Source organism: Bidens hawaiensis, unplaced genomic scaffold, assembly GCF_021521415.1.
Source record: "Bidens hawaiensis isolate Kalapana, Puna unplaced genomic scaffold, B.hawaiensis_p1.1 tig00059602_1, whole genome shotgun sequence".
Taxonomy (NCBI): domain Eukaryota; kingdom Viridiplantae; phylum Streptophyta; class Magnoliopsida; order Asterales; family Asteraceae; genus Bidens; species Bidens hawaiensis.
This window is the reverse complement of record NW_027500731.1, coordinates 41238-57717: the sequence shown is the minus strand read 5'-3', so window position 1 is coordinate 57717 and position 16480 is coordinate 41238. Positions and strand designations below refer to the sequence as shown.

At 33.5% G+C, this 16480-nt stretch overlaps 2 pseudogenes across 1 annotated transcript; one reads left to right on the top strand and one right to left on the bottom strand.

The window, feature by feature from the left end:
* The first annotated feature begins 2460 nt into the window (after positions 1-2460).
* Positions 2461-3051, top strand: LOC143602734 (mitochondrial import inner membrane translocase subunit TIM17-2 pseudogene; annotated as a pseudogene).
* Positions 3052-5287: 2236 nt separating this feature from the next.
* LOC143602730 (hexokinase-2-like) lies at positions 5288-10587 on the bottom strand (annotated as a pseudogene). The gene is made up of 9 exons (XR_013147900.1): positions 10090-10587; positions 8865-9009; positions 8569-8751; positions 8034-8108; positions 7780-7935; positions 7504-7602; positions 7150-7280; positions 6929-7010; positions 5288-5673 (listed from the first exon to the last, which is right to left on the bottom strand). The product of XR_013147900.1 is annotated as a hexokinase-2-like (transcript).
* Positions 10588-16480: the final 5893 nt, after the last annotated feature.

Sequence of the window (16480 nt, the reverse complement as noted above, 5' to 3'; positions counted from 1 at the left end):
AAGTCGTGTGATGATGCCATGCCATTCGTATAACGTGTTTATGACTTTATGTTACCGCTTCATTTTTTTTCAAACCAGTTTACTTGATCTGTACTAAGTAACTAACTCAATCCAAACCGGTTCCTATTGGTTTGAATTGTTTATCTTAAAAATCAGTTCCAATCAAAACTAGGGCTGTTCACGAGCCAAGCCGAGCCGAACCGAGCGAAGACTTGCTCATTGCTTTGCTCGTTTACAACCGAACTGAACGGCTAAAATTCAAATCAAGCGAAAAAACGAAACGAACCAAAATTGAATCGAGCATTTTTCGATCAAATATCAAGCGATATCGAGCATTATTTATTTCTTTTTCACTCTAAAAATTTCAATAAGAAACAAGTTTGAATGTTATAAATAATTTGTTTTATAAATAAAACGTATAATATGTTGTAAAATTTTAAGAGAAAGAGGTATAAAGTGAGATATAATGAACATGTAAACAAACTTATAATATTTTGAAATTTTGAATCGAATTAATGAAACTATAAAAATTAACGGAATATGAAAAATTTAAAAGGATTTAAAAAATTGTATACTTGTATTTTATGTGTGTAGTCTATATATTTGTTCATATATAATTATATATAAAATAAATTAAAAATATTCGAGCCGAATCGAGCAGACCTTTGCTCGTTGCTTGGCTTCTGTACAAACCGAACCAGGCAGAGCGGCTCATTTACAATCGAGCGATCATTTTCCGAGTGAGGCGGCAAGCGAGTTCAAGTGGTGAGCGGTTTAGCCGGCCTAATCCAAACCGGTTTAAACTGTAAAAAAGGATTGGGCCAAGTCCTCTTCAGCTTATTCAGCCTTACTGATGTGGGCTAAAGCCCATTAAAACAAGGCGGTGCAGGGTGGCAGGATATGCTTATTAGGAGACACCAATCCAACATAAGTGCATGACAAATGATTACAATATTTAAACCAACTAAACTATCTTGATTTTTCATGGTTATAAAGGGTTAAATGAGCTATAACCTCTTTAACTCGTAAGTTGCATCTAACTAAAGAAACACTAAATCAAACTAGCTAAGGAGACAAGCCATTTGCTCGAAGTCCTGACGGATATGAGACCCGTATCCAATGATTCATTTCCGGTATGCAAAACTGATCACTGTTACTCTCATCATAGGAAGAAAGTTCTTCATGTGACTGGTGACAACCTCTGGCGTGAGAATCAATGAATTGATCGGAGAGTTAAAGTTGAATGTTAGGTGAAGATGATTATACCTTGATCGAAGCCTTTTATTTATAGTTGGCGTTGGTAAATGTCATTCTTGTAAAGTAGGTCCCATTCCGTTGGGTGTGGTGTATCTTATTGGTCTAAAGCTTGTCAAACGAGTTAGGCCATAAATCTTGACACGTAAGACAATCTTTGAACTGTCTTCTCATCGTGTGATGCGTGGACTCACCTTTGGTGGGATTTAAACCAATGGGTTGAACCGCGAATCATTTTATGTACCCCAGGGCCGTCTAGGATGGAGAGCCAGAGAGGCAAGAGGTCGACCGTCTTAAGAAAAATTGTATTAGGCCCAATCAAAAGTTTAGTTTAAACAATACCTAATAAGTCGACTCAAAATCCAAATCATATACAATGCTCGATTACTTATATATATATATATATATATATATATATTAAAATGAAAACCTACTTGAGTTATGAAAACTCGTGAAAACCCTATGTAATATCAGGAGAGAAAAAAAGTTATATTTATGTTTAAATTTTTTATTAACTTTAATTGTGGACCATAAGTTTTAAACTTTAATTAAAAACATGTGGTTGAGAATGGGTTTCTAGAGTTTTCACAACTCAAGTGGGTTTTTATTTTAACCTTACCATATATATAAAACATTTAATACAAAACATCGAAACATCAAAAAAAATGTTTTGCTATTTTTTAACATTTTTTTACTACTTTTTATATATGTTTTCAGGAGAGAGAAAAAGTTATATTTATATTTACATTTTTTATTCATTTTAATTATGGACCACAAGATTTAAACATTAATTAAAAACATGTGGTTGAGAATGGATTTCTAGAGTTTTCACAACTCAAGAAGGTTTTCATTTTATACTTAGCATATATATATATATATATATGGGTTACCAAATTTATATTTTACTTAAAACCTGAATTTTTATATTCACATTCGGCCCAAATTTTTTTAGCGATTTCTGAAGACGGCCTTGATGTAACCATGACTAAAATCGAACCGGACCCGCCACACTGGTTATTGGTTAACTATATTTCAAATTATCATTGGGCCTCTTAAGTAAAATCGAAGTCGTCTGACTTAACAAATAAAACTGATATCTTCTTACATAAGAAACACTTGCTTGACCCTCAAGTCAACCACTTCTTTTTATTTATATTCACTAAACCTTAAACCCTACAAAACCAATAAACCCTCACCACCACAACCATGTCCACCACACCGGAAACCTCACGTGAGCCATGCCCGGACCGGATACTAGACGACGTAGGCGGCGCATTCGCCATGGGCGCCATCGGGGGCTCGGCTTACCACATTCTCAAAGGCATCAAAAACTCCCCAACTGGCCACCGTTTCATCGGCGGCCTAGAATCTGTAACGATGAACGTGCCACGTCTAGGCGGTAGTTTTGCTGTTTGGGGCGGGCTATTCTCCGCATTCGATTGCACTATGGTTTACGCGCGCCAAAAGGAAGATCCATGGAATTAAATCATTGCTGGAGCAGCCACTGGTTGGCTGCTCCAGCTGCGCGTGGCGCGGTCAGCTCTTGTTGGTGGGGTGTTATTGGCGTTAATTGAAGGCGCGGGTATTATGCTTAATAAGTTGGCTAGTGTGCAACAGCCTCAAAAACAAGTTGTTGTTGTTGAGGACGTGTCACAACAAAATGCGTCACCAGCGTAGTCGTCGTCTTGGTTTGGAGGTTTATTTGGTGGGAAACAAGAGGAGGCAAAGCCGAAGGCGAAAGATAATGTGTTGGAGAGTTTTGATTCGCTGATGCTGCCGAGTTTTGAGTTTAATTGAATGAATGTGTTTTGGATTTGATAATTAGAGTTTGATATGAAAGAATAGGTTTTGCATAAGAACAATAAGAACTATTGTTATTTACTTATTTTGTTAATGAAATATTTAGGCAAACATCATGTTGTTAATTTGTTTTGTTTACTGAACAGAATGAGCTATAACTATTATTATTATTATTATTATTATTATTGAGGACTTTGGTGCTACTAAGTCTCGATTAAGCCACTTGGCGGCACCTTGTTGGTCACTGGTATTTGTTTTTGTTAATTATTATTATTATTAGTGAGGACTTTGGTGCTGCTAAGTCTCGATTAAGCCACTTGGCGGCACCTTGTTCGTACTGGTATTTGTTTTTTAGTTACATACCGTAACGAATATAACGGAAGCCGACGGAACGTTAGTTTTGTGTTTTTTCTTGTTTGTTTTAATTTTGGTACTGTAACAAACGTGACGAAAACCGGCTAAAAGTCAATTATATTTGTTTTAATTTCGGTAGGGTAACGAACGTAAAGGAAACCAACCAAATTGATTCGCGTAGACTCACAACCTTAGCAACCGGGACTGACAACTTGCGGGCTTTTTCAACGGTGCCAGGGGTTGCGCGCCGTTGCTTGCTCGGTTATTGTTAGTAGTGTTTCATAGGCTGTTACGGAAATTATGTTTAATAAGTTAGCTAGCGCACAACAACCTACCCGTTCGTCCTCGTCCTCGTTTGGAGGTGTATTTGGCAAGGAAGTGAAACCGAAGGCGAAAGATAATGTGTTGGAGAGTTTTGATTCACTAACACCACCCGAGTTTTGAGTTTGTTTGATGTTGTTTGGATGATTATTTGTTATCTGCTTACCTGTCTCTCTATTGTAATTAGACTTTTTATTTATGTTAATAAAATTATAAATGTGAGTGAGTATTTGGATGATTAATTGAGAATGAATATTTATGCTATGAGTTTTGTTTAGAATTTGATTAACAAGCAATATATTTATATTGCTTGGTATGATAACATAAGTATATATAAGTAACATTGGTAGTTAGTTATGTTTATGAATTATGATTTTGTTCTGTTCCGTTATGTGTTGTTTAAAATATCGCCTATGTGTTTGAACGCATTGATCATGGATGAGAGAATATAAGAATTTATCCGTGATGGACGGGTGTGCATAGATTGGTTTTTGTCCAATTTGGAAGTGTTGTTTCCATTTAGGCCTGGTTTATTGTATGGGTTTCATTCGGTCATAAATCGGTTTTGGGTTTTATATTGGGCTTGAAGTGCCTGAGTCTGAAAAAAGTTGGCTCAGAATAATAAATGAATATAGACGGGAAACTTTTCGTCTATAACATTGAATTCTGGCTATAAATTCAATAACACACATTCAAACAAATTAGTTCAAATTTGTTGTGGTTCGGTTTTGGAGCAAGGATAATCGAAACCTAACCGTAATTTTGTTTCACAAAGAAACCAAAACCGAACAACATTTTGTTAATTAGTTTGAGTTAGTTGTTTTGGTTGTGGTTCGATTAGTCGGTTTTGCACAAAGAATGAGACGCTAAAGAGTTTTTACTTGGACCGATAGACCATCAAAATGTCACAGTTTAGTTTCACGGTTCACTGAAAGGCGGATTAACGTTTTTGCCTTTTGAAATTGGGCTTAGCCCACCTTTTCTGTTTACTCGGTATTTAGTAAAGTAATAATTTATATTAAACGCACTATAATTTTTATTAAACACACTAATAACTATTATTTAATTATGTCTAGTAATACACATATATATAATATGTAAAATATAAAAAATATATAATTAAATCATATGGTCCGGTCAGTTTTTTACGGTTGGTTTTTGGTACAAACTGTAAACCAAGCCGTTGGCTACGGTTTGAAAATTTTCAAATCAGCCGACCAAAAGTTAAGAAAGAAAACCAACCGTGAAACCAAACCAATAACTAGTTTGGGCGATGACCGTAAACACCCTTACCTGTGATTTTTCTTCTGCAATTCTTTAGCTCAATTACCATTTTATATTGTAACGCAAAACGAATAAAATACAAAAATAAATACACACTTATGCATAAGGTTCATAAAATGCAAAGAAACTTTTATATAACTGAAATGTGAGTTTTCAAAGCTTATAAAGTTCTAAAACCTTGCTTTATTCATTTGCTAATACATAACATGTGAACATACAATTCCATGTGATGGGAAATAGATCATATCAGAAAACAAAACCATAGTCTCCAAAAAATCTCAAACCAAATGTACAAAAATCCAACACAAATTTATGTCGACTCGATGTATTCGAGATACTGAGAGTGAGACGCTGCGAGAAGAGCAGCACCGAGGCCCGACCCGTCATTCGATAGCTCGATTAAGATGTTTCTAGACATTTCTTCACCTAACAATTCATTCATGGCGTTTTGCATTGCGTTTCTGAACTTGGTGTAGTGTTCGAACAACCCGCCGTCCATTGCTATTATTGACTTTTGATTTTCTTCGCCTTGGAAACGTCTCTTCCGGTTTTTTTGAGTATTCCTAGGATTCCAGCAGCTGAGAGACGAGCACCACGTGTTGCCACTATTTCACAGAGTTCCATGATTACTTTTCTCATCTTTAGAGAAGTATTGGATATCTGCAAGTCAAATCGTACACGTGATTATATATTCATAAATGTGTATGGGAAAACTAGGGGTGTTCAAAAAATTCCGTATCCGAAAGGAACCCGAAATATCCGAAAATCCGTATCCGAATTATCTGAAATTTTGGATATCCGAAAAATCGGATATCCGAAAACCGGATAATCCTAATTTTCGGATTCGGATTCGGATGTCGATTTCTAAAAAAATCGGATAATGGGATTATCCGATATCCGAAAATTAAAAAATAAAAATAATTAATAAATATTATAAGTGATAACTTAATTGTCGGGTTTCCCTTTCCATTATAAATTTTCCATTTTCCACTCCGCTACCTCCCATTGCCATCGCTGTAGCTCTCCATCACTACATAAGGTGATTTGGTTTCCAATTATCCATATCACTTTTTCATAAAAAAAAAATAGGTTTTAGTATAAAAAGTAAAGTGTGTGACGACAGCTCTATTAATAGTTAATTAGCTTTTAGTTTTAAGGTTTGATAACTAATTAGATTTTGGTTGTTTTTTGTAGAGTTTACTGTTCCAATGAAAGTTCCCTCAATACGCTTGTTGAAAAAAAAGATCCATTTTGTGGGAGCATTTATTTATGAATTTCTTGAATGTGTTTTTGATCTCTATGCTGAAAACTTTGAAAATTGAACACAGCTTTAGTTTTAAAATATGCATAAACCAATTCTTATCATTTTTTTTAATTCGGATTATCCATGTCAATAACCGAATCCGTATCCGAAATTTCGGATATCCGATTTTTGGATGTCCGAAATTTCGGATACGGATTCGGTTATCAATATTCACTATCCGAACTTTTCGGATATCCGATTTTCGGATATTAGAAAACCGGATAATCCGGTCTTGAACACGCCTAGGGAAAACGGGTTGAAACGGCCTTAGGTCCAAACGAGTCGGGTTGACCTACAAACACGTTAATAATCCATTTTCTGGAATTTTTATAAAAAAAAAGTCCTAAATTTGAACAAAAAACTATATTATAAAAAAATAATTAGACCTTTTTATACGGTTTACGGTTGTAAACGAGTCGAGCCACTCGTGAGCTCCTAACTAAAATCAAAAACTGAGACGAACTTAATACAAGCTCGAGCCTAAACAAGCCTATTATTTATATAATTTCTGTTTAGCATATTAAATATATACTTACATAATTATTATATAAATAACTAAATAATATTTAACTTGGGGTACAAAACCGAGGCCAAAACCATCACAATACGTACCTCAAGTATATCTTTCAGCTTGGTTGCAACCACTTTGAGATCCGGAGTCGAATCGTGATGCATTGCAGACATATCAGGGGTCCTGAAAAAATATCAAACAATATATGAAAAATTAAAGCCAAAACAATTAACATATGCAGTTGAAGATCAATTTATTAGTTACTACTTAGTGCCATTGTGGATTATCATATACTATGTGAAACAAGTCAACAATAATCTACCTTAATACGAAGGGCTTTTGAAGTTTGGATGGCACGGTGTCTCCAAAAAACTCGGCTTCTTCAGCCATCTTTAGCAAGACTCGCCTTACCACTTCTCCCAAATACATTCCGGAAATCATTTTTTCGTATATCTGTTTGAAAAAGATTATATTTTATATGGTGAAACAATAATATGATGTATTAAGCTAAAGATTAATTACGATACGGTAGTTTGCCACGTCACCATTTCACCTAATATATCTCAAGCAATGAGATATTGAGACCCGCAAATATGCTTGGACTTCCGTTTGATCATGAGCGCGACCGATAAGATGTAAAATAATGAACCGAAAAATGTATATCCATAATCGTTACCTGCTCTCCAGGGTTCAAGCTATCGTTATCGAGACTTTCATCAAACTCGGTCAAAGGAAGATGTGATGACCGGAAGTTGCCCCATTCCATGTTTATAACCTTAACAAATAATAATAATAATAATAATAATAATAATAATAATAATAATAATAGTAATAGTAATAGTAATAGTAATAGTAATAATAATAATAATAATAATAATAATAATAATAAATGCCCCAAATCAACCCACTCAATAATAATAATAATAATAATAATAATAAATAAATAAATAACCATCTCTCCTGATTTAGGAAGTAGACCTTGCCATTTAGGAATTGCATTTGCACGCTCTACATACGCTGCATTAGTTCCCGTACCTAATATGACAGCAGCAATGACATCGGAGTTACCATATCGCCCTCCTGCTAATGTTCCAACTGTATCATTGACCTGTATTCTCAACACAAAATTATAAATTTAGTAAAAGATTAAAAGTTAAGTACACCGTTATCTCAGCATTATATTAATTATAAAAAAATAAAAATTACCAAAGCGGAAACACGCATATCAAGTCCGACCCTTTCCATTGCTTTTGTCAACTCTTCCACAACATCTAATCCAACCTGTTATAAAACAAACAAATAACACTGCATAAATAGTAACCCTTGTTTGACTATATGGTAAAATGTCTATTATACCTTCCAAATCCTGTAAACATGTACAATATGTACTTCTAATAAAATTCCAAAAATAATTTATCTTTGATAAAAAAAATTGTCTCACTTTCCATTATCAAAATAATTCTGTCTTTGTTTCGTTTTGTGATGCTTATACTATAAAGTAAAAAAGGGCAAAATAGTAAAAGAACATAGCTAAGCAACACTGACTGCATCTTAAATATTAATCTTGAAAACATATAAAATATGTACTAATAAAATTCCACAAAAATTATATTTTTAGTAAAAAAAACTCTTGATTTCCATTTTCATAATAAAAAATTTGTTTTGCTTCGTCTTTGTGAGGTTAATACTTCAAAATACATAAGGGTAAAATAGTAAAGAAACATATGTATGCAACACTCACTGCATCTTCAATATTGAAGCCTTTGGTCCATCTAACAAGAGTCCCTCCTGCAATTGATGATTGCTTAACAGGAAATGAAAAGGTAAATCCTAATTCTCGTTGCGTGCCAGGTGGAATTTGCATATCTTCATCCTCAGTGCCCACAAATTTTGCAAGTTCTCCGGCAATAAAATCAAATAAATCCTAACAACCAAATTAAAAACAAAAAATTAACTCACAAGTCACACCAAATATATTTAACAAATGTCATAATATTCCATTTTTAAAAGTAGAAAAGAAAAAAAAAGAAAACTCACTTCACATTTCCCAATCATGAGATTTGGAGGAATAGAAACTTTTTGAAATTCTTTTTTCACGTTTTCTACTCCGCCTAATTTCACATGAAGAACACGGAAGTTTGTACCACCAAGGTCAAGAGCATAGAAAATTCCTGTTTCGTCCCTAGGATCAAGAACAATAAAGTCACTACATTATTAGATATAAATGATTAGCATTATATCTTTTTAGATATTTATGGTCAAACTAGTGGCTAGTAGTGTTCTTTGAAAGTAAATGTGTTCTTTAAATGCAACAACATTGCATCAGAAAAGCAAACGAAGAAGAACCGCTCAGTTAATGTCAAACGTAAAGCTCATATAACTATTTTTAGCCAACCAATAGAATCAAATAAAGCAAAAAGTCCATAACTTTTGGAATATATGAACAAACATACATTTGATTAATAAGCTTCAAGATTCCTACATATCTTTTTCAATTAAAAGACTTTGTTCAAATACAACTTTTGTAACGGAAATACGGTTCAGGGTGCATTCTTAAAATGATTATTGGGGCTTCAAAAATCAGGATCAGTGGCTTAAATATGACCTCCTAATTACAATGAGTTTATCTAAACACTTGTAACAAATAATAGTGACACTGAATCGTAACAAGCAGGGGACCGTTTCGCTTAAATATCAAATGGAAAGGTCAAATAAATTTAGTCAAACACAGCTTAAACTCTTGAAAAATACAAACTTTTTTTCTGAACTAACCCAAATCATCTAAAGATAAATGCACATCCAAATCTTGATGTTTTAAAACACAACCCAATTCTTCAAATCAGTCAAATCATAGTCAAAAGAAATTTAGTCAAACATAGCTTAAATTCTTGAAAAATATAAACTTTTTTTCTGAACTAATCCAAATCATCTACAGATAAATGCATATCAAAATCTTGATGTTTTAAAACACAACCCAATTCTTCAAATCAGTCAAATCATAGTCAAAGAAATTTAGTCAATCATATCCTAAATTCTTGAAAAATACAAACTTTTTCCAAACAAATCCAAATCACTTGAGCATAATACACATCCAAATCTTAATGTTTTAGAACACAACCCAATTCTTATAAAAAAAATAGTCAAACTTTCCAACTGGTCAAAATCACAAAAAAAAGTCAACTCAAATCAAAATCTTAAAATTCAGCATATTATGAGCATTCTCAATAAATCAACAATTAACATATACATATATATTATATACCCAGTTGGAAGATTATCCACATAGCTTATCAACATCTTAAGTTTACTCCCACCATCAGAAGCAAGTCCGGCATGCATCTCCACCGTCATGGCATCAGCCACCTGCCGGAGCTTACCAATCGGAGTTCCACACTTATCCTCAAACTCCCTCAATATCTCCACAGCTTTCGCCCACTTGCCGGAGCTCCGAATCCGGTGGCGCACCACCATCACCGCCGCCGCAGACAGGGCGGCGGCACACACCACCGTCGCCGCAACTGCTACCTTACCCATATCACCAAATTGCAAAAAGATTCAAAATTGAGGTTCAATTTGAGCAAATCTTGGCACCCTTTTGGCTGAATTGGTGAAATCAGGTCAAAATTAGATCAAAGATTGAAGCTTTATGGTGTTGAGATTTGTGGGTGTGAAATGAAATTGAGTTTTCAAGAAAAAATTGGGGATATTTGGATACCCTTTTGGCTGAATTGGTGAAATCAGATCAAAGATTGGAGGTTTATTGTGTTGAGATTTGTGGGTGTGAAATGGGATTAATAAAGATTTCAAGAAAGTTGTAAAATATAGGGTAAAAATGAGACAATACAATAATATCGGTGGAGAAGGAAAAAAGACAAGATGTGTTTATATATGCAATCAAAATATTCTTTCTTATCTTTTTCCGAAATTCAAGATTCTTATTAGGTATTTCAAGAATAGATATTTTTATTTTAAAGATTTTTGGTTTGTTTGGAATTATATTAATCTATTATCATTATTATTATTATCATTAGGGGTGCAAACGAGCCGAGTTGCTCGCGAGCTGCTCGTTAAAAAGCTCGATCGAGCCGAGCTTAATCGAGCCCGAGCCCGAGCTCAAGCCTAAAAGTAAGCTCATTTAATAAACGAGCCCGAGCCCGAGCTTCACTTATCGACCTCGAGCGGGCTCACAAGCCTAAACGAGCTTGCCATTTATATAATTTTTTAAAACATATATTTAATAATTATTAATTAATATATATAATGTTATGAAAAAATAATTAAAAATAACTAAATAATATATATTATTTTATACATAAATTTATAATAGAAAAAAATATATAAAAAATATTATAATTATATAAAAAATAATTGATATTTAGTAAACGAGCCGAGCCTGAGCCGAGCTCGAGCTTGAAAATCTACTCACGAGCCGAGCTTGAGCTTTGAAAATAGAGCTCGAAACGAGCCGAGCTCGAGCTCAAGCCCTGTACAAGTTAAACGAGCCGAGCTCGAGCTCAAGCCCTGTACAAGTTAAACGAGCCGAGCTCGAGCCTAGTCGAGCTCAGGCTCGGCTCGTTTGCACCCCTAATTTTCATAATATCAAGAATCGAAATTGGTCTTCTGATCAAATGAGATAAGAGTGATGGTTGAGATCTTGTGCTTTTAGGATGCTCACGTCATCTCCATGTCATCGTCATGAACGGGTCTTCGAAGGCCTTCTCTATAACGTCCCGCTTTGATTTAAATCCCCTTTTAACGCCATATACATATATGTATGTGTGTGTATGAGGAGAGAGAGAGGGGGGCCCACAATCCCCCCCCCCTATGGCGCCGGTTTTGGTGAGGCAGTTCCCCCTTCAAGAACGCCCCTCGGCGGTGTACCAGCCTGAAGGCGCCCCAACCCCGCCCCCAAACCCGCCCATAGCGATCTGTCTTATGATTTCAAGTTTGAAACATGACTAAAAAAGGTTTCTTTCAGTAATGAGTTTCGTGATAGTAGATGTTAGAAATCAATATAAACGGTTGACTATCACAAAAAATTTACTCGAGTATTGGAGGTAGTTCTAAACGTTTTAAGAAAAACTTAATGAATCAAATTATATTTTATAAATGCTCTAAAATTACATAACTTTTTACCTGACAAAGTTAAAAGAAAGTATCAATAAACGCTTTATGTTTATGTATTTTTCTTGCTTATCTTTGTACTAGAATTTTGTTGAGAAATTTTGGTTTGGAACCGGTAAATGTATGTTATTGATAGGGGAGTATGCTATTATTTTAGGATTTGAACTCGGATAAGATGGATTCGTTGTATATAAGAGTGGTAAGTTTTTTAAAGTTCTCCGGCAGCCAACTAGACGTAAACTCTTCGAAAAAGTATTTAATAAATGCTTTTAAATTACTTATAAATAATTAAATTAATCTCTTATCCTTTTCCGGATTTCAAGATTCATTTTATTTATTCAAAAATAGATATTTATAAGGATTTTTGGTAATGATATTATCATAATCTTAGTGAATCAATCAACAAACAATATTTAATAACTTAAAAGTGAGTAAATAAAAAATATTAATATACTGTTATTATATTTTTCTTTCTTATTTTCCTCCGAAATTCTTGGTTTCTTTTATTTATTTCAAGAATAGATTTTTTGGTTTGTTTGTAATGATTATGATTATCATAATCTTTGTGAATCAATCATCAATTAATATTTAATAAATATTCTAAAGTTACTTAAAACTTATTAAATACACTAAAAATATACATATATTTGTATATGTCAAAAGATTGATTTTTACAATTTAAAAACGATTTGCGGTGCAGCTTATTACTCGTTTGTAACTTAACATTTGTTTGTAAAGGTTAGTTAACATTTGTAAACAAATGATTATTAAACAGTTGAGACCGCAACCAACCTTTTTAAATAAATAGAGAACGCAATCATTTATAAGTTGGGTGTTTAATATTTTAGGGGGAAAAAGTTGATAAGATTGTCTTTTATAGCTTTTAACGCTAGAAGTTATACTGTATACGTGTATACAAGTTGTTCAAAAAAGTATTTATTTATTTTATTTTGATATTTTCTATACGTTAATAAACTCTAAAAATAAAATTACCTAAATACCAAGTTTTCAAATTTTATTTTTAAACTTTATCCATTTCTTTATAAAGATAAATTCTAAAATCAAGAATTCAAACAATTAGTTTTTTAAAAGGAAATCTATTACCGAATGATTTGTTTATCAAATTTGTTATGCTTTAATAAAATATATTACGTATAAATCACCTCCATATATATTAGGTTGATCTTGACCAACTCTTAGAAAATGATGGCTATAATGAATCAAATTTAAATATGTGTTATACGTAATTTCTTTTGGGCAACATAATATTCTAGTTCTAGAAGTAAAGAAGACAAGGAAACAAAATCATATAAAGCTACAATATGTTTGTAAATGTACGCAAAAACCCTCTAATTAGCTTTTATGTGAACTTTATTTGTGTAATTATGCATTGTGTTATATACATAGGAGTATTATCAAATAAAGGCGTATTGGTTTTTATTAATCTCAATTACTTTCTTTTGGTTGCTATCGATCTTAATTAAGGAATTGGCTGATAACGATCCCACATGTTTATCATATTTTGTTCCCAACGGTCCACGACTAAGAGAATGCTAACGTTGTTAGTTGCAAGTCGCCGGAAAAACGTTTTTGTCCGGAAAAGTCACATTTTCTGCGGGAAAACTTAGCCTGAACACCACCACCAAGTCACCAAGTGACTCACCACCAACCAACCACCACCATTTGAACACCACCAACCGATTTTTGACAATAATTGTGGCTTTTTACTAAAAAATGTTCCTAAAGTCCGATCTAAGGTTACAAATATGTTCAGGACGGAAATGTTGAGTTTTTAAGAAAAAATGCGAGTTTTCCGGTCATAAAACGTTTGTATTTAAAACTATTTTTTTATTTAAAACCCGGAGATATGACACATGAGTGAGATTCAAACCCGCAACGTCACCATCAGTTATTTTACTTTTATGTTTCATCTCTCACGCCATGAACTATATATAAGCTTTTCTTGAACGGTATTATAAGCTCACTAACTCCATCTAGTTAGATAACTTAGATGTAATTGACTCAACCTTGGGCTCGGAACCATGCTTGTTGGGCTCAGTCTGCCAACATCTGGGTTGGGCCTCATCAGCCCATCAGGTTTCGAAGATTTAGTTACCAGCTTGCACTATAGACTATAGAGGTGAAAGAAAACCCAACCTCGGAACCGTACCAAAAAAAAACCCGGAATCGGGTTTTTACAACCCATACCCGAATCTACCCGTAGGGTACAGATAGGGTATGCATTTCAGTACCAAAAACCGGACCCGATTTGTATACAGTAATGCCTGAAAACTGGAACCGGTACCATACCCGGAACCGGGGTTTTCCAATACCTGAAACCGGGTTTTTTAAATACACGATCTGTACCCAAAATTACTTGAAAATACATTATGTTTTTCTTAAAAACACATGCGATGAGATACTAAAGTCTAATACATAACGAACATAAGCATAATCAGAAAATTTTACATTATATCTCTGAATAAATATAAAACACCAAGGATGCAAATACACAAACCTAGCTTCTCCACACTTTTTGGTCTTTCCACATGAAGTGAGGAATATACTTTATTATATTATAAAGTTTATATCAAAGTAAGTTAATGTTATTTTGTTACGAGTGATGAATTATTTTTGAAGTTTGGAATATGGGTGGGGTAAGGCAATACTAAAAACAAATGAGGGAAGGATAAAAGGTTTCACAATATTGGCATGGTTTTATGGTTAACAAGTGAATAAAAACACAAACACAATTGATTTGCTACCCCATCCTTCATCATATCAATCACACCACCACCAACTTAAGTTGCTTTGTTTTTGGACATGTTACTCCATCAATCTAGCTTCCATTACTTACAAACACTTTGGAAGTTAGGTTTCAGAGTTATCAACATAATTTTATAATTATCTATAGGCGTCTCTAGTTATATATGTCATTATAATACTGTATATTAAAAGTGGTGGTTGTTACGAACAGTACCGGCCACCACTTTATATATCATCTGATGAAGATTTAGAACAAAAAGAACATATTGAAAAAGTGATTAGTTCATTGGAAATTAAATGTTTGGTCTCCCAGTGGCCTTCTTTTCTTTTCCTTTTCTTCTTCAATGATTTTATGTTTTATTAAAAAGGAAATCAGAAAATGAACTAGAAACGTTTTGCACCATTTTACATGATTTTGACGTAAATTTTTTGTGGTTACGTTCAATTTGGTCTTATTATGACATTATTTTTTAGATTTTCTTTCTTTTTTTTTTGCGCTATAGCAAGTGCCAGTATCGTATCGGTACTGTGACGAACTGAACCAATAGCAACCAAATTCACGCCACATCCCCACAACATGTAGTTAAATCCCACTAGTTATTATCCTTTTTTGCAAGAAAGAAATACAAATTTTGTCGTTTAAACATAGTTGGTTTATAAATCAGTTCATTTAAAAAGTTTACTTTAAGACGGTGTCCTTTATATGACATGCTTATTTGGTTTTCGTCTTTTGACTAACTACCATCCAATTCCTTTGTTAAGTGTTTGCATGCGGCTAACACGTGAGGGGCATTTTGGTCTTTTAACATTTCCCTAAAAAGGATCAACATTTCTCAATCATCCCTCCTAGTGGGATTCAACTACATTTCATGTGTATACAAATCTTATGTTATCCATAATTAACGTTCCTTTAAAAAAGCATGTCCATAATAATGAATAAATGGACAAAAAGTTTGGGCCAAATATTTATTTATTACCGAAATGTTATGTTTTATCTTAAATTGTGTATAAGCATTGGTATGTGAAATGGTACCATACGAAAATGGACATGCATGATGCATGTATACATTATACATATGTTAGTGTTTATATGTACATGCATGGGTGTGTATGCAAGTACATGTCTAAATTTGTGTATAGGGAAACATTCACAAGGTAATGTTGGAGGCCAAAGACACTAGTGACTAGACAACCGGACCCAAGTACCACCCAAAGATTCTTTCTTGTATTGTAATTTGCTTTATAAATTAATCACAGTATGTGCTAAAATTTAAAAGATTAAATGATTATATTAACAACATATTAATAAAACCAATTTATGATTAATTAGTTAAAATTGTGTTTACTTTTTCTGTAATAAAGCTTTTCTTCATTATTTTTTCTGGAAATAAAATATTTACTGAAGTTTTATGATTCTTTAAGTTGTGTATCTCAAGAAATAAATATTTTGTTTTAAGTGTGCTAAATGGGTCATGCGCGTAGGTCGGACCTCAATATGAATCTTAAAAGCTAACATGAACTCGAATGCATGTCTTTTTCCGGCTAAACACCCGGCTCGGATATTGAAAACTAACATGAACCCGAATACAACATGTCTTGTTCGGGCTAGTCAACAATTTTAATTTGAGAAAAGGACTTTGATAAATGAATTTGTAATTGAAGTTGTGCCACATTCTTTGAATGCCTTATTTTCTTATACTTGCATAATGTGTTATGAAATTGTGTTTCTATATACATGATGGATTTGTTAGTTTTGAGCCAAT